This window comes from Pinus tabuliformis, chromosome 5_1, assembly GCF_031772625.1.
Source record: "Pinus tabuliformis cultivar Carrire ecotype Pingquan chromosome 5_1, CPIR1, whole genome shotgun sequence".
NCBI lineage: Eukaryota > Viridiplantae > Streptophyta > Pinopsida > Pinales > Pinaceae > Pinus > Pinus tabuliformis.
The window spans coordinates 318,753,959-318,780,850 of record NC_142305.1 but is presented as its reverse complement, the minus strand read 5'-3'; positions in this window follow the sequence as shown (position 1 = coordinate 318,780,850).

Below are 26,892 nucleotides of genomic sequence, written 5' to 3'. Positions count from 1 at the left end.
TTCATTATTATAATTGTTGGGTTCATCTATTGTATCAACCTATTTTTCTCCCTAGGGTTAGTGTCTCTGATACATCACATTGATTGACCTTTTACCTAGTCCTCAAACATTCTTTTTCTAGTCATGACACCGAGTCGCATGGATGATGACCTTATGAGAGTGACTGGAATGTTCCAGTTGCTCCTAGCATGACCTTATGGGAGAGACTACAATATTTTTCTCCTTGTCTTGTGCCTGCTATTGGGACATATTTTCGAAGTCACATGGTTCCTAGGAGATCATTTCGACTCATCACTTGTTCGAGATGGCCATGGATTATCATTAAAAAGCTTCCATATCTTCTCATCATCTTGAGCATCCACATTCATCCTCTTAGGAGATATCTTCATCCTATATATAATGGACTAATTGAGAAGGTCAGGCAAGCCAGAGTTAGAGTTAGAAAGAGTTAGAGTCTGAGTTCATGCTCCATCATCAGATTCCTTCTCAGAGAAAGAGAGTTGAGATTTCATCACTTGAGTTCCTCTGATCTAGCTTTTTAGTCTTCTCTCCTTCCTCCTATTTTGAGCTTTGAGCCTTATTGTAATGCATTTCAGCCATCAATTTCTCTTTTGACCTCATGCATTATGGGGCATTTTGTACAACCCTATTTTCCACTCCATTATAGCGAGAGAAACCCAATGTCAACTTACCTTAGTTGTTTGGATAAAATATATCCCTTTTCACATTTTATTTTACTTATTTGATATTCATCCCATAATAAAAGGGTGGAATTACATGATTGAGTTATTTCTCGTAATTAATTTGCCAAAATGTTATAATTATGAGATAACAATTATTTCACAATTTAGATAATTAAGAAAAAACTCATAATTGTTAAAAAGGTTTCTAGAGTTTGTCATTCCCAAGGAGATAAACTTGACCCACTTGTGTATGAGTTGGCTAGGGGTCCATTATTGTGGAAGTTTCCTAACTTCTCAAGCCCCTAGGTGTCTAGATACATTCTCCTGAAGGATAGAATGATCTTATATAATCTCACCAAGAGGAAATGGGGAGAGATGAAGTATCCACACTATAGTGCAATATCTCTTTGTATTTGGAGAGGATATGTTGGGATGAGATCCCTAGGGTCTAATTTTTTCAGAAAAATCAAGTTTGTAATAGTTTTTGTGAAAGAATGTAAAGTCTCTGCGAAATAAGAAAGCAGGGAATGAAGTTAAGTAAGAGTCAAAGGGGAATTAGTCCCTTGTATGGGTAAGTGATAGGTCAGTTTTGAGACTCACACATGGTCTGCAGGCCATGGTATTGTAATGGAAATGCTATATATAGTTGAGTCTTAGCGAGTCTTAGAGATAACTTTTGATAGAGAATCATTGTAAGGGCAAGGTGTTAAGGAAGGAAAAATTTGTTTCTTGTAATTAGGTGAAAGGAGAAGGCTTATGTAGCTGAGTGCACAAAGACCTTGGAAAGTTCACAGCTGAGTGCATGGGCCCCTGCAGCTGAGTGTGCAGGGAGGAGAAGTTTGTAATTGAACGCTTATTCATAATAAAGACTATTTTGAGGTAAATCTATGCATTTGTGCCTTGTTTATTTATTTCTATTAAGTTTATGTATTTTCTCTCTATGCTATGTTTTATGTGACTTAATGCTTTAATTCTACGCAAAACAGATAGATCTGTAATAGTTATGCATAATAAGAATAATTAACCACCTTCACGAAGCCCGGGAAGATCTTAAATAGATATGTTATAGTTAACTTCTCGAGAAGAATAGATATGGGCGAAGGCAGATCTAGGTCATAAAGGCTTCAGAATCTATAGTTTATTGCGGGAAAGTAGTGAATATGTGTCTCTCATGCCTGTTAAGTACAATCAAGTACCTTCACGAAGGTCAGAGGATCATTTTGATAAAGTTTCCGTAGTGGAAAATCGGAAGGAATATGTTTGTGTAAAGGCAGATCTAAGCTATAAGAACCATAGGAAGACCATCACACAGGCCTCTAGATGCAAAAACCTCATTCTAACATCCCCCAATACTGCTTTGGGTGACACTGCAGCTTTTGCTACATGGGTTATTGCTGAAAGGGCCACCAGTTAGGGTTTTTTTGGTTGGCACAAATAACTCCAAACCTGGGTCAGGCCCCCTTAATCCAACAAATGGTTCCATTGCCGGGACCAGGATCAATCTAAGGAATATCTTATGTCAAATAAGTGGTTCCCTACCAAGAACGAAATTGAGAAGTGGCTCGATCTAAAGGAACATGCATTTGCAGCTCAGGAGAATAGAAATCTGCGATTATCCAAGGAATAGTGGTTGATTATGTTAGTGTCGGTCTTGAGCCCTCCATCAATGATCAATAAATCTTTGCATATGCATTTATAGGTGTCTCATCAGTGTCAGTTTTGCATCCCGCTAGGCATGCCATAACACTGAATGGAGGAGCTGGTCTTGGTCCCCTTCTTGGCTTTGCTGGATCAGGTCATATAACAATGTAATTGAGTCATGCTTGTTCTTGTTTTTGTCTTGAGGTCCCATGGTCTTAGGTCTAGGGTTTCGAGTCAAAATCATTTCAAGGTCATGAGTCATGGTCAGTAGGTGCCCAGCAAGCCGGAAGGAGTCTTGTACATATGTTTCATTATCATTTTCTTCAGCTGCAGCTCATATCATGCCTTGGATTTAAAAACTCTGTTTTTAAGTCCAAGGCCATGTGGAATTTGAAAAAATAAAGAAATTCTCAAAAATTTGTAAAAGTGCCGGCAATAACCCTGGTTCCTTCACTACAGTCCCTCAGGCGGTCAACCTGCAAAAAGAACGGAGTCAAACGCATTAAAAGAGCTCATTTCAGGACAAAAAGACTCTAAACAGTGTTAAAAAGCAAAGCAAGTTCAAAACATTGGAAAGTGGGTTCTAAAGTTAATTTTTTTTTTTTAAGTGACCCTATAAAAGCTATTTTCCCTCTCAAATCACTCTTATTATGCAAATGAAAGTCAAAATTTCGTGCTAGAGGCAAAGGAGGCAATTCGTGGCAATTTTCTGCAAGTTCCAGCACTTGGAGTGGTGCGCGACCATTCTGAGGAGGTGCGCGACCATCTGGGTGCGCGCGACCAGTTACAGCCCAACGCACAGTGTTAAAAATACACTGGCGTGACCAGTTACAGGGGCACGACCAGTCTGAAGGTGCGCGCGACCAGAACTTCTGTCTGCCCAGAAACTCACCCAAACTCCCGAATTTCACCAAATTTTGCTCGTGGGTTTGAAGGTATGCCTCCATCACATCGTTTTGAAATGTGTCATGATTTCAAAGGTGGATTATGGTCATAAAATTCATGCAAGAAGTCAATGTAAGAATAGGTTAAATTGGCTTGAGGTTTTTGCAAGCATATGCTTTGGTAGTTTTGTTTGTTATTCAAGGTGTTTTATTCCTTATTCCCTTCCATTCATTTTCCCATGATTAATCACAGGTGTTAAAATGTCATTATCATTAATCTCATTTGCAAACAATACTCAAACCCTACCCCCAATCTTATACAAATCAAACCCCCTATCAATTTACTAGCCTAAAATCTTTATTCTTAATTGGTCAGCCTAATCCTATTGAAAGATCTATCAAATCTGACCCGAGAGAGCCTTCTCATACCTCGTAGGGCTAGCTACGAGGTGAAATGGTTTGATGTAGCCTTGAAGGTTTACCTTCCTCAGCCTAGGGTGAAATCTCAAGCGCTAACATATTGGCGACCATACTGGGGAAGAACAAACTTGTTTGTGTGTTGATGTGTGAGTTTCGCAAGTCTTAGACGGAGCCTGAAGTTACGCCAGAAGCCTTCGAAAACGCTCTTGTTTTACATCAGCGTTAGTAGATAAACGCTGCTTCAGTCAATCTCCGTGAGCTTGTGAATACGACCACTTCGATTGCATTTTACCCCAGTACATGTATCAAGTTCAGATCTGATGCTGATGGTGGACAGCAGTCAGATACTTATGCGGGCTGAATCATTCACCTGGCGACTCCAACTAGATTCAGACATTCCAGTGCCTGTTGATATGTTCATGCAATGGTAGGGTATGTGGCAGACCCTGCACTGTGTGAAGCTCTAAATGAATTTAGAGAAAGCTTAGTGGATGTTGAAATTAATGAAGAAGTTTTAAGTTTTTTCCTTCAATGTTTGAAATCTCCGGATTATCATCCTAGCGTCTGTGAGTTACTTGTGGAAAGAATTGAAGATGAGATTCAACGGTTAGATGAGCAGATCCACTCTTATGATTTCCAAGACCCTAAAAAGTTCTTGGAAATCCTTTCTCATTCGAAACAAGAAATCATAGATTTGCCTATAGAGGTATACATTGACAATGTGCAGCTGGAAGTATGTATTGCAGAGTTGGGGCAGCCTACAGAGGCCGGTGTCCGTGATCCTATTGCAGCATACATGGACACATTTTTCACTTTGATTGACAGATCGGGCTGTCTTGTACCTGACCAGGATCAACATGTGCATGAAGGGCTGCCAGCAATTGCATCTGTGACTTCGTGGCAGCATTCTCAAGCGGCTTCATTTCCAGGTTTACTCGAGTGGTTAATTTGGCATTTTAGCATTACCTGATCTATTATATGTACATCAGAGTAGAGTAGGTTTTGTAAATAAATAAGCAGCCACAAGGGCAGCATCTTGTTTCAGTTGGCTTTTAGTTTGTTTGAGTTCAGTTTCAGTGTGAAAATAAGTCTTCAGCTGTGTTGATTTGTTGATGATGACTCCATTGCCCAATGGTGGAGGCACGGTCTGCTCTCCCAAAGTTCTGCGGTTCTTGGCACCTCCAGGAAGCTGCAGCTGCCATCCCAAATGGAGCCGATGTTAGACTCTGTCTTATATCAGAGATTGATTCTTCTTCAAAACAGGGTTTTGAAGAAGAAATCATTAATGTTGCTTTTCAAATTATGTAATTTATCTTCAGCTCTTCTTAAGACAGCAGCAAACTTCAAAAACTTCTACCTGCACAAACACAATTTCAAAGCATCATTTATATATATTTTGTGGAGAGCAGGTATTGCAAAATGCAGGTATATATTTTGGTTGTCTTTATGGTGTTACAGCTCCATTGCAGTTGGATGACAGTGAAGAGATTCATGTGCTCTTTGATTGGATGAAGCAACATGGAAAGGCTGTGTTAAAGCTCGACATGGGTATTCCAAAGTTTGCAAGTTGTTAGAGGATTTCAAAGGGATGGTTTTGAAATTTGATTCAGTCATGTATGGATCTCTTTTAGCTCTCTGTGCTTCACATAATCTTGATGAAGAAGCTGAGACTTATTTTCAGCAGATGAAGAACGAAGGTCTTCATGCCAATGAATTTCACTATAGCTCACTCCTAAATGCATATGCAGCAAAAGGAAAGCGTGAAAAGGCTGAAAAATTAATAGATGGTATGAAGTCTGCAGGCTTAGTTCCAAACAAAGTGGTATTGAACTCGTTGCTAAAGGTATATGCCAGAAGTGGTCTTTTTTCTTAAAAAAGCAAGGGAGTTGCTTGCTGAACTGGATGTTTCAGGCCAGGCTTTAGATGAGATGCCATACTGCTTGATGATGGATGAGCTTGGTTCAGCATTGCGGCATAGTGATATACCAAATTTCAAAATTGCTCCATTTCTATTCATGCCAGATGGAAAATTAACCTCAGCAATAAGCTATTCTCTGTTGTGGCCAATCAATAATACACATAAGGGTGAAGAATGCTTACGTGACTATTTGCCTGGGATTGGGGAGGACAAGCAGCGCTCTGCACGCCTTACAGCCTGGTTTCATACACCAAAAGATTATTTTATTGAGAGATATGTGGCATTGAAGGTACAGAAGAGTGCACAGCATTACACAGAGGCAGACATGGATGAGATTGCAATACTAAAGCAAATAGCAGAAGGGGATGTAGATGACGAGAAGTGTGTGGTTAAATTGCTGGATCATTTCAAGCACACTGGACCGAATGGGCAGCACGTGTGTATGGTTTTTGAGTTCTTAGGAGACAATTGGTTGACTCTTATCAAGTATTATGACTACAGGGGCATGCCCCTGCACATGGTGAAGGAAATTTGCTTTTCTGTATTGGTAGGATTGGACTACTTGCATCGGCAGCTTTCTATTATTCACACGGATCTCAAACCTGAGAACATTCTTCTCTTGTCTACAATTGACCCTGCCAAAGATCCTAGGAAATCTGGTACTTCGCCCCTGCTTTTCCCTAACAAAAATAAGTCCATATTCCCTTTAAATTCTTCCCTCCTTAAGGAGGGTAAAAGTGCAAGACAGAGATTGTTGGCATCTCTCGATCTCAAGTGCAAGTTGGTTGATTTTGGCAATGCGTGCTGGACTTACAAGCAGTTCACGAGTGATATTCAAACAAGGCAATATAGATGCCTGTCAAGGAGACGGTCCTTCTTCTCAGAGGGAAGAATGCTTGACAAGACAAATACAGATGGAGAATTCAGAAAACCCCATTTTCCCTATTATCTTCCATGCAAAGTCTCCTTTTGAGTTAGAGTACATCAAATCATGTGAGCGGGAGAACAGTTTGAAGCTTCCTGAGGGAGAGGTAGTTATAACAACAAGATCTGAGCAACATATTGCGAGTGATGATGAGTGCTTCAATGTAGACTTGTATATGGATAATCTCTCAACAAACCAGTTTGGAAGGTTGCTTATTTGGTCCCCACGTTTGTCTTCAACTCACACCTTACTTTCAAAAAACTTCTATGCGTTTCCTGTAGGCACAATATGTGTGGCAGATATCCAATTACAAGGGAAAGGTCGTGCAAACAATACATGGGAGTCTCCGCGAGGCTGTCTTATGTTCTCTTTTCCCTTACAGATAGATAATGGTGCTGGTCTACTAATACCCGTTCCAATGCCTTTGGGAGGTGTTATAATCATTGGTGAACAGACAATTGTTTATTGCAGTGCATCTGTATTCAAAGCGATACCTATCAGACAGTCTATTACTAAAGCTTATGGCCGAGTTGATGCGGATGGTTCTCGGTACCTGCTCAGTGACCATGCAGGCTTGCTTCATTTGCTTGTCATCACTCATGAAAAAGAAAGGGTTACTGGTCTCAAGGTAGAATTGTTGGGGGAGACATCTGCTGCTTCAACCATTTCTTATTTAGATAATGGCTGTGTGTATGTAGGGTCGAGCTATGGAGATTCACAGCTTATAAAACTGCATCTCCAACCTGATAATAGAGGTCAAATATGTGGAAGTTTTGCAAAGAATATCAGTACTCCAATTATCACTGCAAAGCTCATATGTGATAATGATGTAAAAGCAGCACGCATAGTGAAAGGTCGCATTGAAAAAACTGTTCTTGAGCTTGGTTGTGGTTCTGCCGGGATCTGTTCTATGGCTGCAGCTAAAGTTTCGGATCTTGTAGTTGCCACTGATGGTGATCCAGCAGTCCTGGATTTGTTAAATGAAAACATCAAGTCACATGCCAGACACCTGACTTCAAGAAAATTGGTTTGTGAGAAATTGGAATGGGGAAACAGTGAGCATGTAAACGCCATTAGGAGTTTAAATACTCGTGGGTTTGATGTGATTATAGGAACAGATGTGATGTACGTGGAAGATGCTATTATACCTTTCTTTGAAACTGCCAGAGCACTAGACCCGGTCCTCATTTACGCCACAGAATATCAATCATAGGCAGAAGAATAGGATTCAATTTCTTATTTACGACTTCAGATTTCCTTATTTGAATGGCCAGCGCATTTCCAGAGATTTGGGGCGCAGTTTGCAAAGTGGCATGCAAGATTGGATTGCCTGTAGCTTCAGCAAATGGGATTGACACCTGCCCTTCACTTCAGCCACCTGCAAACACCTGTTACCAGATGCATAAGAGTCTGCGCTCCAATTGTTAGGCTTTTTGGTTAGAGATTTACGAGGGGATAGTTATTACATGTTCTATTAATGGAATTCAAGTGAGACAGCGCAGGAGTTTTTGATTTCAAGAGAAACACATTTGCTATTTCGATACTTAATCTTGATTTCATGAGATTTTGCTCCAGATTTTGTCTCCTAATCATCAGCAGATTTAGGGGAACACTGTTCTGTTTATGGAATGGATGTAACGCTTTTAGGTTAATTTTTGTAGTGCTAGTTAAAACAGCGCCCCTGTTTTGGGCAGCATTTTTATTATTTGTATTTAAAAATAATCATTAGAGAGTTTTGTAAGAGAGTGAGTGAGGGAGGAGAGTTTTTTCTGAGCGCTGGGAGCTGCTGGAGAAGCAGAGAGCTTTTTATTGTACAGTTTTATGACAGAGAATTTAATGGAATTTCACAGCTCTGTTTGCTGAGATTCATGTGGTATGTTGATTTAGCATAAGTTTTCCCTTGTTTCATATGTAATCAGTTATGTTCCATTTCATTTCATGACCATTTCAAGCTGAACAAATGAAGTGATTAGGTAGGAATTCATAGTATTATATGCTCCTCCTATAAGTTTGTTCGCGTTCAATGTTTTCTACTGTTTAAGGAGGATTCAGAGTTATTGTCTGCCCTCCTTAGCTCCTCACCAGTCTTGCCATCCCATTTGAAACCAGATTTGGTGTTAAATTGCATGCCTACCTTGCCTCAGTTGATAACCTGTGTAGTCATCATATTTCTCTGTTTGAAGCTGTGATTTTGCCCATGCAGCCCAGAAAAGCCCCGTCATTCCATTAAAAAACCCCACAAATCATCAAATCAAACCCCCTATCAATTTACTAGCCTAAAATCTTTATTCTTAATTGGTCAGCCTAATCCTATTGAAAGATCTATCAAATCTGACTCGAGAGAGCCTTCTCATACCTCGTAGGGATAGCTACGAGGTGAAATGGTTTGATGTAGCCTTGAAGGTTTACCTTCCTCAGCCTAGGGTGAAATCTCAAGCGCTAACAGATTATATGCCTATACACAGATGAAACCGGCAAATTTTTCTGTTTTTTCCCTTGTGAATTACATGAGTGGCTGTCTAGATTAGCAAATAGTCAAGGTACGTGGAAACTTGACAACCCTATTGTGTGGACTCCAAAGCTAGTGAGGCACTTGGAAGCTTTAGAAAACAACATCATGCGGGTTGCTTATCACTGGATTGATCGAACACTTGGAGCATTTGTGACTGAATTTGTGATCAATACAACTATCAGTTACATTGAAGCAGACCACAAGCTCTTCAAGGGACTGCGAAGTAAGTACTTATGATCTCTGAAAACTTGGATTAAGATGCTATTGTGTGAAAAATAGGTTATGCCATTGCCTTGATGTTTTGGACTATGCAAAGAGGAAAACATTTCAGAAGGAACGGAGAATCAGGTTGTGAATACAGTCCGCTATTGGAATCCACGTCAAGTGATGACAAAAGAATGATTCTAAATACACCGCGAAGTGCACTGCAGTTGGTAAGTCAAGGTATACTATGGATACCTCATCCATCCACTCCACCACCACCTCCACCTCCACTGCATACACCTACACTTTCACCTCCACCTACGCCTCCACCTCCACCATTCAACATGGCGAACACAATGAAGATGTTGATATTCAAAGGGTTATGGAGTGAAGACCCCGAGCAATTCTAGTTTGTTGTAGATGTTGTGTGGATAATGCAGCAGATCACTGATGATAATCTAAAGAAAGAACAGCTGGTCACAGTGCTACAGGATAGAGTGTTGACCTGGTATATCAAGTACTGTCAAGATCACCCTGTTGTGATGTTGGTAGATACTCAACAAGTGTTGAACCATGAGTTTAAGAAGCCTAAATCTCAGGTGCAGTCAGTTACAGAGTTTAAGGAGATAAAGCAAGTCGTGAATGAATCTGTGTGGGATTTCGATCAGAGGCTAAAACAACTAGTCCAATAGGCTAATATGAACATCATATATGGACAACACAAATATTGGTAAATTGCTTCCTTGTTGCCCCACTTAAGATTACCATTATCACAACAGAAGATAGCAACATAAGCAGAATTTTTGGAGATCCTGATGAGGTTGGAAGCCTTGCCAATACAAGATATGAACATTAGAGTCCAACAGATCCACTCACAACTCACAAGTATACACCTGGAGTTGCAGAGCCTGAAGAAGAGAAAGGAGGCCCAGCCTGAGGTGCACGTTGAATTTTGGTGCTTGAAATGCAAGGGTGTTGGGATGGGATCCCCACGGGTAGAATTGAATTAAATTAGTCATTTTTGTAAATAATTTTGTAAAGAATGTAAAGTCTCCAAAAATTGTGGATGCAGAGTGCGGAGATTGATAGGAGTCAAAGGGGTCTAACCCCCTTGTTTTGGTCGGCTTTTGGATTCTCCCATGGTCCATGGACCATGGTATTGTATGAAGGAAAAGTATAAATAGTTGAGTCATATCGAGTCTTAGAAGTAACTTTGGATAGTGAATTGGGCACGTAGAAGATTTTTTGTTATCTTGAGTAAGAACTAAGGCAGGAAGGCTCTGCGTCCTGTGCTTAGGTAGAGAAGGGAAGGCTCCTATAGCTGAGTGTGTAGGAGGTCTGGGTAGAGTCCACAGCTGAGTGCACATACCCCTGCAGTTGTGTTCGCAAGGTAAGAAGAGTCTGTAATCGGTGATTTGAGGATAAATAGAGACAACTTTTTGAATAATTACTGAGTATTTCCATTGAATCTATTTATGTTATATGTTGTCGATCAATGATATTTTTTCTAAATTACTGAATGAATGCTCTGTGAATTCATTGAATTTGTCTTGATAATGTATGAAATGAATGGTTATCCACTTCCACGAAGTAACAAGTTATTTTTCTTATGTTTTCTAACGAATTAAGTAGATCTACACGAACTTCGATCTAGGGTTTCTTGTTGATGTGTGAAAGTAGGTAAATCGACTATTTAAGGTTTGCAAAAACAGATCGTGGACCTTCGCGAAGGTCTAAAGGCAGCCTTAACCTAGTTATAGTAACGAGCCCTAAAAGTCTATCAATCTGTGCGGAGGCAGATCTAAGGCACTGAAAGAAATCACACTAGTCTTTGGATGCATAAAATTGGTTCTTGCATCCCCCAATATTGCTTCAGGTGAGGTTAGAGCCTGCGCTACGTGCGTTGTTGCTGAAAGGGCCAGCAGTGTATGGTTTTGTTGGTTAGTGCAACTAACTTTGAACTTGGGTCAGGACCCCATAAGCCAAAAAATGGTTCCAGGACTAGGATCTGCTTAACTGATGTGTGATGTTGCATCACTGGAATCCGACTAAGAAAGAAATTGGAAAGTGGTTAGCTTGGAATATTCACGAGTTCATAGCTCAAGAAAATAGGAATCCACACCTGTCTAAGGAGGATTGGTTGAATAAGTATCTATATGCATAGGTACATGAAATTTTCTTTAGCACTTTTCCAATTGAATTATATGAGTGGTTAGCTAAATTGGCAAATAGTCAAGGAAGGTTGATGCTCGATAGTCCTATAGTGTGGACACCAGAATTGGTGTGAATATTAGAGACATTTGATAACGAGATCATGTAGGCTATCAATCACTGGCTTGATCAAATTCTGGGAGGATTTGTTACTGAAATTGCAGTAGACACATCAGTTAGTTATAGCGAAGTGGAGCAGAAATTCTTCAAAGGTCCACGAGGTAAGTACGTCAAGTCATTGAATACTTGGATTAAAATGTTGTTATGTCAAAAGTGGATAATGCCATTACCTTAATGTTTGGAGCTACGCGAAGTCATAAATTCTTTAGAAGTCATGAAGAGTCAGGTCTAACGTATATCCCATTGATTGGACCTCCTTTAAGTGACAACGAAGGGGTGGCACAAACTACACCGCGAAGCACTGTTCAACTAATAACTCAAGGTATTCCTAGAACACATCATCCATCCATGCCACCTCCACCTCCACCTACACCTTCACCCACACCTCAACCTCCACCTCCACCATTCATCATGGAAAACACAATGAAAATGTTGATCTTTAAGGGAATATTAAGTGAAGATCCGAAGAAATTTTGGTTTGTTACGAATGTTATATGGACAATGCAACAACTCACTGATGATCATATAAATAAGGCACAGTTGGTTACCACCTTGCAGGATCGCATGCTAACCTGGTATATTAAGTATTCCATTGATAATCCTCATGCATCGTTAGCAGAGACTCAAACAACATTGAAAAAAGAATTTAGTAATCCTAAATCAGAGGTGCAGTCAGTAATTGAATTTAAGGAGATCCTAATGAGAGTCGAGGAGACACCTTGGGACTTTGATCAGAGGTTGAAGTGCCAAATTAGACAGGCTAACATGCAAATATCAGATAGCCAGCATTGTGACTCGTTTATCGAATCACTTTTGCTGCATTTACGAATTTCTTTGTCACAGTAGAAGATATCAACACAGGAAGAAGCATTGGAGATCATGATGAGGTTGCACGCATCACCTATTCAAGATACGAACCTATGGGTACAACAAATTCACTCGCAGATAGCGAGCCTACACCTAGAATTACAAAGTTTAAAGAAAGAAAGGGAGACTAAGCCATAAGTGCACGTAGAGGTTTGGTGTTTGAAGTGAAAAGGCCATGGGCATGATAAATATCATTGTCCATTCTACGGGAATTATATTATGAGGGGGGGAGTCCCCCTAAAGCCAGAATCCCCAGCTGGGCCAAGCACGGAAGCTACTCTAGGGTGCGACATTTGTCAAGTCACTATGCAACATGTGACAGATAACTGCCACTTACTTTAGAAGTTCGTTCAAGCACCCCAATAGCTATTCTGCAAATCTGTGGAAAGAACCCCTACTTATGAGCTGATGATGGAAAGAACCCCTACTTATGAGATGATGATGGTAAGAACCCCTACTTAGCATATGCAAGCCAAAACTAGGCCTCCAGATCAAGGCGTCAGAGGAGCGTGCAGGAGTTTTCAAGGTTGACAACAAGGACGAGGAGGAGGACCTGGTAGAGGTCGTGGTCAGATTATCTGCTACAACTGCAAATAGCCAGGGCACTTTGCGTGATATTTCTTGAATCCTACACACCCTTCGTGTCAATACTGTAGACAATTCGACCATGCCATAGAAGAATGTTTGGTGCTAATAGCTAAAATTCAAGAGAAGAAAATGCAGCCTCAGCAGCCTACACAGAATTTGAAAATGATGAGGGTTGAGCCCCGCGAGGAGGATCAAAGCATTAATATTGTACTAAGGAGTGGAATGTCGATTGGAGAAGATAAAGGTAAGCAACCTGAAGAAGATGGATGGGTCTGCAAAGCTCCTGAGAAAGAAGTTGCCTTTGACCTTAATCACGCTAAGGAAACATTTATGGAAGCCAAGAAGAGCTTCATTGAGGCCTCCACCTTAGGAAGCTAGGACAGACACCAGAGACTAGTGTGACACAAGAGGTTGATCCTTCCATGCTCACCACTTTCTTGGAGACCTACATGAAGTTACTGCATGAAAGAAAGGTTGTGGAAGGATTGCAAGACTTAATAGACAAGTGCACCAATAAGGAAAAGACTCCTATGGAGCAGCACACAGTTAGAAATATTGGTAAGCATAAGGCACGAACAAGACGTGAGATGCGGCTAACAGCGCAGATAGGCAATTATGAAATGGACCAGGTCATTTTGGATCTAGGGTTTGATGTGAATGTTCTACCAAAACAGACATGGGAAAGGATGGGGAGACATATGCTACAGTGGTCTTTGATTCAGCTCAGGATGGCGAATCAGAAGAAAATCATCCCCATGGGATGATTATATGGAGTAACCATTGATATTGAAGGTGTGGGTGCAGTAGTGGACTTTGAAGTTATAGAAATTGTTGATGAAAGTAATCCCTACCCCGTGCTCCTGGGAATCGACTGGGCCATTGATATGAATGGGGTCATTAATTTGAAGAAGAGAATAATGTCATTTGAAAGGAAGTTGCTAAGGTTTATAGTGCCACTAGATCTTGTGAAGGGGGCACGCTATACTAAACCAGTTCCCGATTACATAGAAAGTGACGATGATCTAGATCAAATCTATAAGATAAAAACATGAGATCAGGATTGGATCAATCCGATGGTAGATGAATTGATCATATGGGACCGGGAGAGTTCCTACACTTTTGACTCAGATGAGGAATTAGAGCATTGACAAAACGACTTACATGAAGTATCTACACTACAGTGCAATATGATGACGAAGTCACAATGCTGCATTTCATCAGAGGTAAGAAAGTTACATTATTATGACGGTTTGACTGACGTAGACATGTTTCTAGATGAATTTGAGCATGAAGCCCCTGAAGACCACCAGTTCCAAGAGTTGGAATTAGCATTGCACTCTACGCACATGATGGTGGGTAACTCATAAGGATAGTTTTGCAAGATGGAGGGATTACAGGTGAATGATGAAGTTACGGTTTGGGCATCTTATTACTAGAATGACTGAGAAGTATAATGGGAAGGATGATTCACGCGATCACCTGGAAAAGTGGACTAAGGCATGGGGGGCAAAACCGTAGCCAGAATGGGTACATATATTTTGTCATACCTTGGATACAATCCCCATGAACTGGTACCTCGAAATAGAACTCCGCCACGGCACGATGGAATGGGATGTATTGAAGGAAAGGTCCTTATTGACTTTTAGCTTTGAGGACGGGTTTATAAGCATCGATGAAGCACTTCAAGAAATTAAAGCGGTTATCTTCAAGACACCGAAGGAACCTATGGAATGGACCCAACTGGATTGGAGCACCCAGCTGCGCCACGCATTGGAATGCTATAATGTGACCACTAAAGAGGAGGAAGAAGACCCGAGGAATATCAATATTCTGGAGATAGAAGGGCATCGCGTAGTAGAAGGACCGCAAGTAGAGAACCCAGACATCTCCGCACCTTTGAAAACAAGACAAGTAAACATTGGTACTGAAAAAGAGTCGAAGTTCGCAAAGATTGGAGACTATTGGGACAATGCTACAGTAGACAAAGTTGTTGAATTACTTCACGAATACTAGGATCTCTTCCCCACTAAGTTTTCAGATTTAAAGGGCATACTTAGTGATTTAGGCATTATGAAGATCACATTAAAGCCGAACAAGAAACCTATCAAGTAGATGTCTTATCACCTTAATTCAAAATATAAGGAGAAGGTTCACTTAGAGTTGGATAAAATGTTGGATGTTGGCATTATATAACCTGTCGAAGAGTCCAATTGGGTGAGCCCAATGGTCGTCCAAGAGAAGAAGCAAAAAGGTGAAATACGGATTTGTGTAGATCTACAGAGATTGAATGATACGTGTGTCCATGATCCATTCCCAATGCCATTTACAGACGAAGTGTTAGACAACGTTGCTATGGGGTAAAATACACGGGATGAAAACTACCCTCGAAAGTCTTCCAGGGACTTCCAATAGACAGTAAGGTTATCTGCAAAAGCTACCTGTTACACACATGTTCATCTATCAGACATATATTGACAGGATATGGAGAAAGGATCACCTTTGGTTCTTTCTAGATTCGCTTGGGGATCTCCGTGCAGTAAGAAGAACTCCTAACCGGCTCCAAGATGATTCTTGCAGAAAAGAATGAAGCAAACTAATCACAACATATACTTCTAACAATTAATGTAAGAATCCATAACAAACATGTATAAATGTATAACTTATCTACTCAACACAATAAGCATCAAAATGAACAAATAAATGCGCAATATCACCAACACTTTGGAGTAGGGAACACAACCGCAGTCCTATATTCAGAATAAAAGAGTGATTACAACAACCCTATTGTATCAGCCTTCCTTATCCCTTCTTCCTCTCTCTCTCTCCTTCTTTCAGCTAGCTCCTTCAAGAATATGACAGTATCACAATAGCACCATGTACTATCCTTCTAAATGCTTTGACCCTTTTTGCAATGGCCCTCTCGTTGCTTATATAGCAATCGAATTAGGGCTGCCCAACTCCACCTGTAGTTCATTTGGGCAAAAACCATGAACCTACCCTATTTACAAGATTTTTCCCATTTGCCTCTGTTCCTGGAATAGAATTTCTCCAAATATCTTGATTTTTGGAGTTTCCCTGCTTTTCTTGCATAAATATAGGGATTTAATATCTAGATATTTATTGGCAAATTCGTTGGCATAACCTCTTGAACATCACTTAAGTTCACTAACACTCCCCCTGGTCTAACAACAAGAGTTAGCAGGTTGACTAACACTCCTTTATGCTTGGTAACAAGCTTTATAAAGCAGGTTGTCAGTGTACAGAGAGCGTTAGTGTGGATTCTGGGCCTGCAACTATGGTCATTCATTCAGTCATCTTGTCTTTCTCCTCTGAGTTGATTAGGAGGTCAATTTGTCCTATAACAAATGCCCCCTAAAGTATGAGATCAGAGGCAGAGATGATGGCCGAAATACTTTATGAAAATACTGTAGTTTGCTATCAAAATCTTTGTAGAGAGAGAGAGAAGTTTCGGGCAGTAAGGAAAACCTGATACAACAAAAGTACATATATATAAACTGCTAAAATCATGTCCTGAGTCGGGCATTCCCATGCTCAGTAGCTATCTCAGAGTAACTTTCTCCTCAGAGAAATGATAATGCTGGCCGCCAATATGGCACATGGTGGATCTAATGTCGTAATAGATTATCCTGAAATGGCTGTCTCCAAAGAACAATATCGCAGCTTGGGAGAGGAAAAAAGGCTGAATGATGCAAGCCTCTACCCAAGGTCTTGATTCCTGCTTCACTGAACAGCATAGATCGGTACATGTGATAAAATGAGTTGACGTCGAACATGCACGAAATCATCTGATTACCAGCCAATAATGGAGATTGTTAACAGATCCGAGGAAGGCCATTGATAATGGTAATGGTCTCCAAGGTGCATAGTGCAAACTAGCAAGTGTGAAAGATTTTTTGTCGTCGAACACTCGTAGAATCGCTTAACCATGAGGCAATAATGAAAACCCATGATCAAGCAGAAGGTAACCTGCCACTAATATCTACAAGCACCAAGGCACTGAATGTGTTTCTGGGTTACTTTCCTAGATAGAGTGTTGAAGTTGATAGGAAGGAACCTGTTTAAAGGTAGGCAATGACGTGTCCTACATCAGTCGACACGAAACCAGACAAGGATGATTTTGTTTTTTGAAGAATATTTTGAGCTTTTGGGTCTAAACAATGGAGGGCATGATGAAAGGATATGTAGGGTCAGTTGATCGAGGAAACAAGTAGGGACCCTTGAACAATAGAAGGCATGACAACGGTTTTAACTAGACAACACTAGACTCATGAACACTACAGAGTGTTTAAGATACAGAGATGCAATGGCATCAGGGTATATAGGCTAAAAACTCATAGGTTGGTAGGGTTCATATTGAGAGGCTATCAAAATGACGATTTATCTGAGGGAGTGCCATGTTCAAGGGAAATTTTGTTTCCAAACCACGCTTCAGGATACAGTTGTATTTCCACTTTCCCCGTTTGATTTTTAATGAGTCCAGATGGGTAAACTCATCGATCTTTTCATGTTTAGAGAGTCTGAAAATGATTGCAAAAATAACGACTCTTTGCCCTATCTAATTAGTTTAATGAGTCCATACAGGCAAACTCGTCGATTTTTTCATCTTTTAAGAGTCTGAAAAGTATCGTAAAAAGAACGACTCTATATCTTGTCTGTGTATTTAAAGAGTCCAAACTAGACAACTCGGTGATCTTTTCATATTTAGAGAGTCTGAAAAGATCGTAAAGAGAGACTCCATGGTGGTCCCTTTTTCATAGTTGTTAACCGGGTGCGACAAAAGGTTAATAGTATACTCGGATCGGTTACTTTTCTGTATTTAATCTATTGAACCCGGATAAAGAGAAACCTTTTTCCAATAGATGTCGACCTCATTTTGTTACGAGTACGAGGCGGCGGACTAAACTCGTGTTTTGTCATGACACTTTAATGAGCTCAGTAACAAAAACTCAGGATTTTTTCATTTTTTAATGAGCTTGAAAAAAGTAATTGAAAGAATGCTCGAGTCATATTTAGCATGTTTAGCGAGTAGCAAGACATAGCTCGGGATTTTTTCAGTTTAAAGAGCGATAAAGAAGTGCCTAAAAAGGATGCTCTGTTGGTCTTTTTCAGTTTATGAGCTGGAACAAGATCAAAAAAGAGGTGTTCAGAGCATCATTTGCCTATATTTAACGAGTGCAAATGATGAAAAACTCGGGGATGTTTATATTGTTTAAAGAGAAAATAAAATATCTCTAAAAGTGCTTTATGGATTGTGGTAGATACGTTTAACGAGCCCTACTACAAAAACTCGAAGATGTTTATATTTTTTAAAGAGCAATAAAATGTCTCCAAAAGTGCTCTATCTATCGTTGCATAGATTTAATGAGCGCAACGACAAAAGCTCGGGGATGTTTATATTTTTTAAAGAGCAATAAAATATCCCTAATAGTGCTCTATCTGTCGTTGCATAGATTTAACGAGCGCAACGACAAAAGCTTCAGGATGTTTATATTTTTTAAAGAGCAATAAAATATCCCTAAAAGTGCTCTATTTGTCTTTGTAGTAGTTTAACGAGCCCAAAGAAGAAGACTTGAGGTTTTTCGGATTAACGAGCAAGAAAAATACCATAAAAAGAACGCTCAATCTTTCTCGATCTCATGCTTGACATTAGAAGGGTTTATGCCATGAATTTCCTCATAAGACCAAGGAAAAACATCGCGGAAGTCCCTAAATGGGTAGGTGAAGCTCACAATTTCCTCAGGATTGTGATTGGCTCCAATCTGTATGTTTTCCATGATGCTTGTCATGACAGAAATATCAGGGAGAAATGTTTGTGAAATATTACCCCTGTTTCCTTCCGAGTCCAAAAGTTGGATAGTCATATACGGTGAGGAAATGATTTAATGTGCGTCAGGTGACAAGATTTGAAGAGGCATCATGTCCAAATCAGATATCGAAACATGATGGTGTGAATCCTCCCAAGGTCGCTCTTCTAACCTTGTGATCTCTCTAATAGCTTCGTCCACCGATAGGACTTGATTGAGTGGATCAAAAGAAGGAGTGGTTATGGGAGGGGCAGTGGTACTGTTGGCTGAAACCAAAGTGACCGGAGATTCAGATGCAATTTGAATGGCTTTGTAGGCCAATTCAACTGGTGACAGCGGCATTTGTTCTCCGTAAGTGTCAATGTCTGAAGGAGCCAGTAGGATCCATGGATCAGTCTGTTCATGAGGAAAAGATGAAAGCATGTTGATCGATTGTGAAACCTTCGGCGGCTGAAGAGGGAAACAACCCATGAGGGAAGAAGCCTTCAGTAGACTGGTACCTAAACTGATGTAACTGTCAGTTCCACCTCCTACTAGGGGTACAGAGCCACTTGGTAATGGTGAATAATCAGGGGTGTAGAAAGACAACTGATCTACTATAATAACCTTTCCATCCAATGGAAATTGGATGATGCGAAAGATAGTAGATACGACAACCATCATGGCATATGTCCAACTACGACCTAGCAAGAGATTATAGTCGAGTTTTCTGTCTACGACTTCTACATCCACTATTACAGTTTTACCAGCCAAAGTGATGGGAAAACTGGCTAGGTATCCTTTTGGGATAAAGGTGTGGCCATCGAAAGATTTAAGGGAGTTTGACGGTGGGGATAGGGTTGGAGAACCCAGGGCGAGCCAACATGAAGCCGACATGATGCAAGTTGAAGCACCTTCGTCGATGACAGTTCGGTGTATACCTTTACCTTTTGAAGTGATATGCACCTGAAATGCAAGCTGGTGGGAAAGGGGAGGTTTACACTTATCCATGTCGAAAATAGCAAGCATGGAATCCGTAGGATCAATACCCCCAATAGCCAAAAGCAAAGCTTTCCTTTGGCTGGGGCATGTATGTAATACTTCGAGCGCCGAAAAGGTCAACGATGCATGTGCCAAATCCTCTACGATATTGTAGTGTTGGGTAGCACGTGCAGATGTATTGTGTGTTGTGTGTCGAAGTGCCCCCTTGGCGGGTCGAATTACAAAGTCGTCAACTGGCCTTTCGATTTGCAAATTGTTGGGCGGCGATAGGTTTTGACCTGCGAATGGTTTTGCTGTCGGAGCTACAGGAGCTCCATAAGATTTGGCTCTTGTGGTGAGATCTACCATTCCAAATGTGTAAACGGCAGAAGATCCTTCTCCAGCTGAAGGATGTTGCAAACCGTTGCTACCCCCTGACATGGGTTACAGTTGGTTGGAAACGAGATTTTGCTACTGTTGAGTAGGAAAAGGATTTCTAAGGACAGTAGGTTCCTTACCAAAATCTCGTTTGGCAAGGTAATCCGTGCATTCTTGAAGACGCGGACAACGCCAGGTTTCATGATCTTCACGACAGAGTTTGCATGAATAGTTGGTGCCTTTATCCTTTTACGCATCAGTAGGCGCAATGGCCTTCTATTTTGGGTTGGACTTCTTTGTGGACTGCTCTTTAGAAGGAGCGGTCTTTTTCTTATTCTTCTTTTTCTTACCACTGGATTTCTATGTAGACTGCACAGAGTTTATCGCAGTGGCAGGAAGAGCAGTCATTTTGGCAGTAGCGGAAGCATTGGGGTTACCAGGAGCATGGGGGATTATGTTGTAAAGAGTGCCAGACTGTGAATATATCAAATCCAAGTGCTGGGCACGACATATGGATTGGTCTTCTGTGACTGCACCACCTAGAGCGACATCTCTAGCGATTTGTGGAAGTAACGACCTACAGAACCAGTCTGTTAAGAGAAAGTCTAGGAGGGGAGCTTTGACTAACCTCCACCTACGTCTCCATTCATGTATATGATTGGAGATGTGGGTGGCGGTATCCTGACAAAATGAAGTGAGGAGCTCTGTCCCAGTCTCATAGCGGATAGGTAGCTGGAAGTGCTTCAGGAATTCCATTGCTAAATTATCGAAGGTATTCACTGACACACATGGTAACTCAATATACCACTTTGTAGCATTTCCAGTGAGGGTGCGGGGAAAAAGATGTAACCGGACACTGTCATCCACCATAGAGTTAGAAACACACCATAGATGGTAGGTGGTGACATGAGTGTCTGGATCCTCCCCTTGTTTTCCGTCGAACTTAGGAATATCTGTCGGTATTTTATGCGGGACCGATGACCATTGTAGGTTGTGGTAGATGGGGTCGTTTATCAAATTGTATAAGTTGGGGATTTCCAATGTTGCCAAAAAAGGCAAATTGTTGGGTTCCCTCGACTCAGACCATGGTGATGACGGATGACCTGAGGAGCTCTGCACTCCTCCCATCATTTGGTTCCCCGTGGTGTACATGGGCTACGTGGTGTAGTAGTTACTTTGCGGTACGGTGTTGTAAAGTGGATTCCCATGAAGATTTTGATACTGGGGTATAAAGTTGCCCCCAGTATAAGCGGTGCCCCCTTGACTCGTCTCAGTTTGTGAGTAGGGTGCCCCCATGGATTGGGTGGGGATCCCTTGTGGATTCCCAACCAACATAGAACTAACCACATGGCTTCGATTGACAGAGGGAACACTCATGTCAATTAGCGACTGTCCATGCATGCCTGAGAATGGCAGGGGAATTGTGACATTCCCCACCGGCATGTGCATATTGGGAACCGCCCCAGATATTTGAATCTGGGGGTTGGAACCATACATTGGCGGCTGACCTTGGTGTTGGTAAGCTGGAACCATGCCCATAGTGCCACATTGAGTGTTATATGGAGCATTATATGTGGCACTAGTCGAAGGTATGCTTTGGCGCACCATAGGAGTGGAACCTGGCATTTGCTAGGTTCCACTTATAGAGGGTGTTATGTGAGTTACAGTACCTAGGATGAACGGGATTGCGGGGTTCCACATTACTGGTGTTGTGATGACTGTTGACTGGGGGAGTGGTAGAGGACTCACAGTGTCTCTATAATTCCACAACCCTTGAGGTGTCGACTGAATAGATGGGAGAGTTCCTCCCACTGAAGAGTGAAGTACAGGTACCACAGGAGCAATGATAGGATCCAACGGATTTGTAAGCGGAGTGTTAAAATGAGGAAGAAATCCTTCCATGAAGAAATCCTCTAGAAAACTAGAATCGTCGGTCATCCAGATAGATCCCATGTGTGATTTAGGAGACTGATTCCTTGAAGATGAGGAATCTGAGTCAGTGGAACTCGGTGGATCCTCCACAATGAGTGGAGGAAGTCCTAACAACCATCTGGATTGATGATGAGGGCCAGATGTAGCCACAATGACTGTTAAGTTTTATCAGATAAATTTTAAGGTGATATTCTTTAAGTCTAAAAAACGATAACACTCAGGTACCTAAAAAGAAAAAATACACTAAATATGACAATCAGCAAATAGAGGGAACTTACCTTGTCTAATAAACACCGATTACTGGAGATGAAACCCAGTCTCTCAATGAGTAACAGAGAAGGATGGCCAAATGTACGGTTACAATTACTTTTGAGCTTCACCCGAACCTTAGATTGAGGGGCCAGGTACTCTCATGAAGACGAGCACCCTCCCAAAAACTGAAGACAAAGTAGATCCATCCATTTGACGTACCAGGACAGCCCATCCCAGTCACCTTAGGTAAGTACCTAGAAGTATTGGCCACTAGAGATACCTCAAATCACATACATTACTAGGGGGGACACAGTCGTAGACATCACACTGTGTGGGTAGGATACTTGAGTCCCCGACTCAGTTCCGAAATCCCTGAAGGGACCCCCGATACACAGAATGCCCAAAGGAGTTGTAAAAGAAGGTGGGCTACCTTCGATTACAGTCTGATGTTGTCTCGTATTTCACTCCGTTGTGAGTGGAGTGGTCCTGGTAATATGAGTGCAGAAGGATTTTTCACTCGTTAACGACACTAGTTTGATTTTCAACCTTGGGTAGTTGACTCACTCTCTTATCCCAAGGTCCTAATCTAGCTAATGTTGGTTTGCTCAAAAAGAGTAACTGATTGATTTTAGTGTAAATTTTAGTGTACTTGCTTATTTGTCTTCGGGGGGGGGGGGGGGGGGGGGGTGTTGACGTATGAATATGATGAGACTCTCGACTCAATAAACCATGCAAAACAATGCTTTGAAATTTTTTTTCAATTTCTTATGCAAATAAGTCTTATTCTACACATGTATTTTTTCACATGTTCATGGATTCATCAGTGCATCTAAAGCCATTCAACACTTTACATAACCGAAAGTTTCTTTTCTCAATATTCCCTAACAACTATTGAACCAAAACAAAGCAGCCTACAACTATTTCAACAGAAGGAGATGTACAGTTTATCAGCTTTCCTTTCAACAAAAATTTCTTTTATGAGAGAAAAACTAAAACATTTTCTTAAAAAATAAATTTTAAGACACCAAATTTGTTAGCATGATACTGTTGCAGATCTTACTTTAGCCCCTAATACAAGTTTTCCCCCCTTTTGGTCCACAAAATCTTTTGAAAAACATGGAAATGGGAGACTAACGCTTTGTCTGTGTGTAAACAGAGCTTTAGTTTGGCCACTAATGCTCCTTGTGCATAGTCAAAGAGCTTTATAAAGCTCTGTGTAGACTAGCAACCTGTGTTAGTGAGGGAAATAGCTCAAAAAGTGGGCTTTTGGGATCAGTTTCTGAAGAGAATGCAACTTTGCAGGATGCAACAAGTTAGATGGTGGATCAGAGAAGGATATGAAGAAGCGGGAAGCTCATAGAAGAGAGAAGAGATCTGAGAGGAGTCTAGGTAACCGGGAACTAAATGTATAGTCCCTAGTGCAGTCGCCAATTTTGCTATGGGGTAAAATGCATGGGATGAAAACTACCCTCGAAATTCTTCCCAGGACTTCCGACAGACCGTAAGGTTATCTACAAAAGCTACCTGTTACACACATGTTCATCTATCAAACATATATTGACAGGATATGGAGAGAGGATCACCTTTGGTTCTTTCTAGATTTGCTTGGGGATCTACGTGCGGTAAGAAGAAATCCTCCTAACCAGCTCCAAGACGATACCTGCACAAAAGAATGAAGCAAACCAATCACAACATATACTTCTGACAATTAATGTAAGAATCTGTAACAAACATGTATAAATGTATAACTTATTTACTCAACACAACAAGCATCAGAATGAACAAATAAATGCACAATATCACCGAAACTTTGGAGTAGGGAACACAACCGCAGTCCTATATTCAAAATAGAAGAGTGATTACAACAACCTTGTTGTATCAGCCTTCCTTATCCCTTCTTCCTCTCTCTCTCCTTCTTTCAGCTAGCCCCTTCAAGAATATGAAAGTATCACAATAGCACCATGTACTATCCTTCTAAATGCTTTGACCCTTTTTGCAATGGCCCTCTCGTTGCTTATATAGCAATCGAATTAGGGCTGTCCAACTCCACCTGTAGTTCATTTGGGCAAAAACCATGAACCTACCCTGTTTACAAGCTTTTTCCCATTTGCCTCTATTCCTGGAATAGAATTTCTCCAAATATCTAGATTTTTGGAGTTTCCCTACTTTTCTTGCATAAATATATGGATTTAATATCTAGATATTTATTGGGAGATTCGTTGGCATAACCTCTTGAACATCACTTAAGTTCACTAACACTCCCCCTAGTCTAACAACAAGAGTTAGCAGGTTGACTAACACTCCTTTATGCTTGGTAACAAGCTTTATAATGTAGGTTGTTAGTGTACAGAGAGCGTTAGTGTGGATTCTAGGCCTACAACTGTGGTCATTCATTCAGTCATCTTGTCTTTCTCCTCTAAGTCGATTAGGAGGTCAATTTGTCCTATAACAAACGTCGGAGGGTAGGAGACCTATTCCTTTACTGATGGGTTTTCTAGGTATCATCAAATCAAGATCACGCTAAAGGATAGAAGCAAAACATCCTTTGCAACAAAGTGGGGTTGCTTTCAGTACACTGTTATGACTTTTGGATTAAAGAATGCATCTGCAATATTTTTTCGTGTAGTCATAGCAGCATTCAAAGAATTCCTTCATAAGTTTCTAGAGGTATACTTTGATGATTGTAATGTGTTTGGATTGGTCAAACGCCATGTATCAAGTCTGCGCCTGATGTTGGATGCATGTCAAAGACACCAGATTGCGCTGAATTTCTAAAAATGTATATTTTGTGTTCCTTTTGGGATCTTGTTGGGTCATGTAGTTCGTAAGAAAGGGTTGATTGTGGACCCTACAAAGATAGTTTTGATTGTGAACTTGTAAGCCCCTAGAAACGTCAAGAAGTTACGTGCAACGTTGGGACATGTGGGATATTATAGAAAATTCATTAAAGTCTATGCTCAAATTACTACGCCCATGGAAAAATTGTTGAAAAAGGATGTGACATTTTGTTGGGATGAGGAATGTCAGGGAAGCTTAGATGTGTTAAAAGAAAAGATGGTGACTGCGCCAATCTTGGTATTTCCTGATTGGAAGAAGGAGTTTCATGTACACTTGGATGCTTCTTGCATTTCATTGGGTGTAGTACTAATACTGGCCGGTGAGGGAGAACTCGACCATCCTATCATCTTCACAAGTAGGAATTTGTCAAAGGCTGAGAAAAACTACTCAACAATAGAGTGCGAGGGGTTGACCATGGTCTATGCACTGCAAAGATTCAGGCATTATTTGTTAGCGTGATATTTAAAGAAGTATACAGATCATTCAGCCTTAAAATACTTGGTCAACAAGCCTGTGCTGGGGGGAAATATTTGCAGGTGGTTGTTATTATTTCAGAAATATGATTTTCAATTAATTTTGAAGATGGGGAGGTTGAATGCTAGACCTGACCATCTATCAAGAAATTAAACAGGAGAAAAACCTAGTAATTGGGAGGAAGGTTTGTCAGATGCAAAACTATTTATGATACGTGTAGCTGATGACCACTTTGCTGACATTATTCAATTTTTAACTACAGACCTGAAGGATATACAAATCAGTAGAAGAAGGAATCGGTAGTTCACGCGGCTGATTCTTCGGTCATTGCGGGACATTTGTACAAAATGGGGGTGGATGAAATACTGCGGAGATATGTGCCAGAATTTGAGCGAGATAGTATTCTAACTGAAGCTCATGGGGGAGATTTGGGAGGTCATTATGGAGGAAAAGCAACAGTACAGAAGATTTTTCACACAGGATTATGGTTACCAACATTGCAAAAGGATTCCAAAGCATACTATAAGGCATGTAATGCATGTTAAAGGACTGGCAGATCATTTCAAAGGGATGAAACACTGCTACATCCTCAGGTCTCTTTACAAAAATTTGAGAAAAGGGTGATCGAATTTATTGGGCCAATTCAGCCACCTAGAAAGAAAATGAGCGCGCGCTACATTATCACTGTGATGGAGTATTTAACACGATGGGTGGAAGCACAACCTATTAAGGATTGTACAAGGGTGTTGGATGCATGGGGCCTGACCCAGGTTCAGTGTTAGTTAGCCAAAAAAATCCCTACACTACTAGCCCTTTTGGCATCAGCCCGTGGAGCGCGAACCGAAGTCTCTCCCGAAGCAGTATGGGGGGATGCTGGAACCAAGTTTCCGCACCTTGAGATGGTCATGATGTCAGTTTATACCCTCTATTTCTGCTTCCGCACAGGTTGTTAAGTTCTAGGGCTCTGTCAGTCTAGCCCTTTATTCTGCCCTTCAATACCTCCATGAAGGAGTATGATTGACCTTCATGCAACCCTAACCTATGGTTCAGGTACTTTCGCACTGCTATGACAGCGTATTGTATAGGTTCCCAAGTTATCTTAAGTGTTTTACTTATTTGACTAAAAAATCACAGTTAGTGCCATGTAAACTGAGATTCTCACTTGCGTTCAATTAACCAACATAATTACATACATTCGTGCATCACATAATCATTGTAATTGAAATCCATACACAATATAATAAGATGCATTAACAGGAA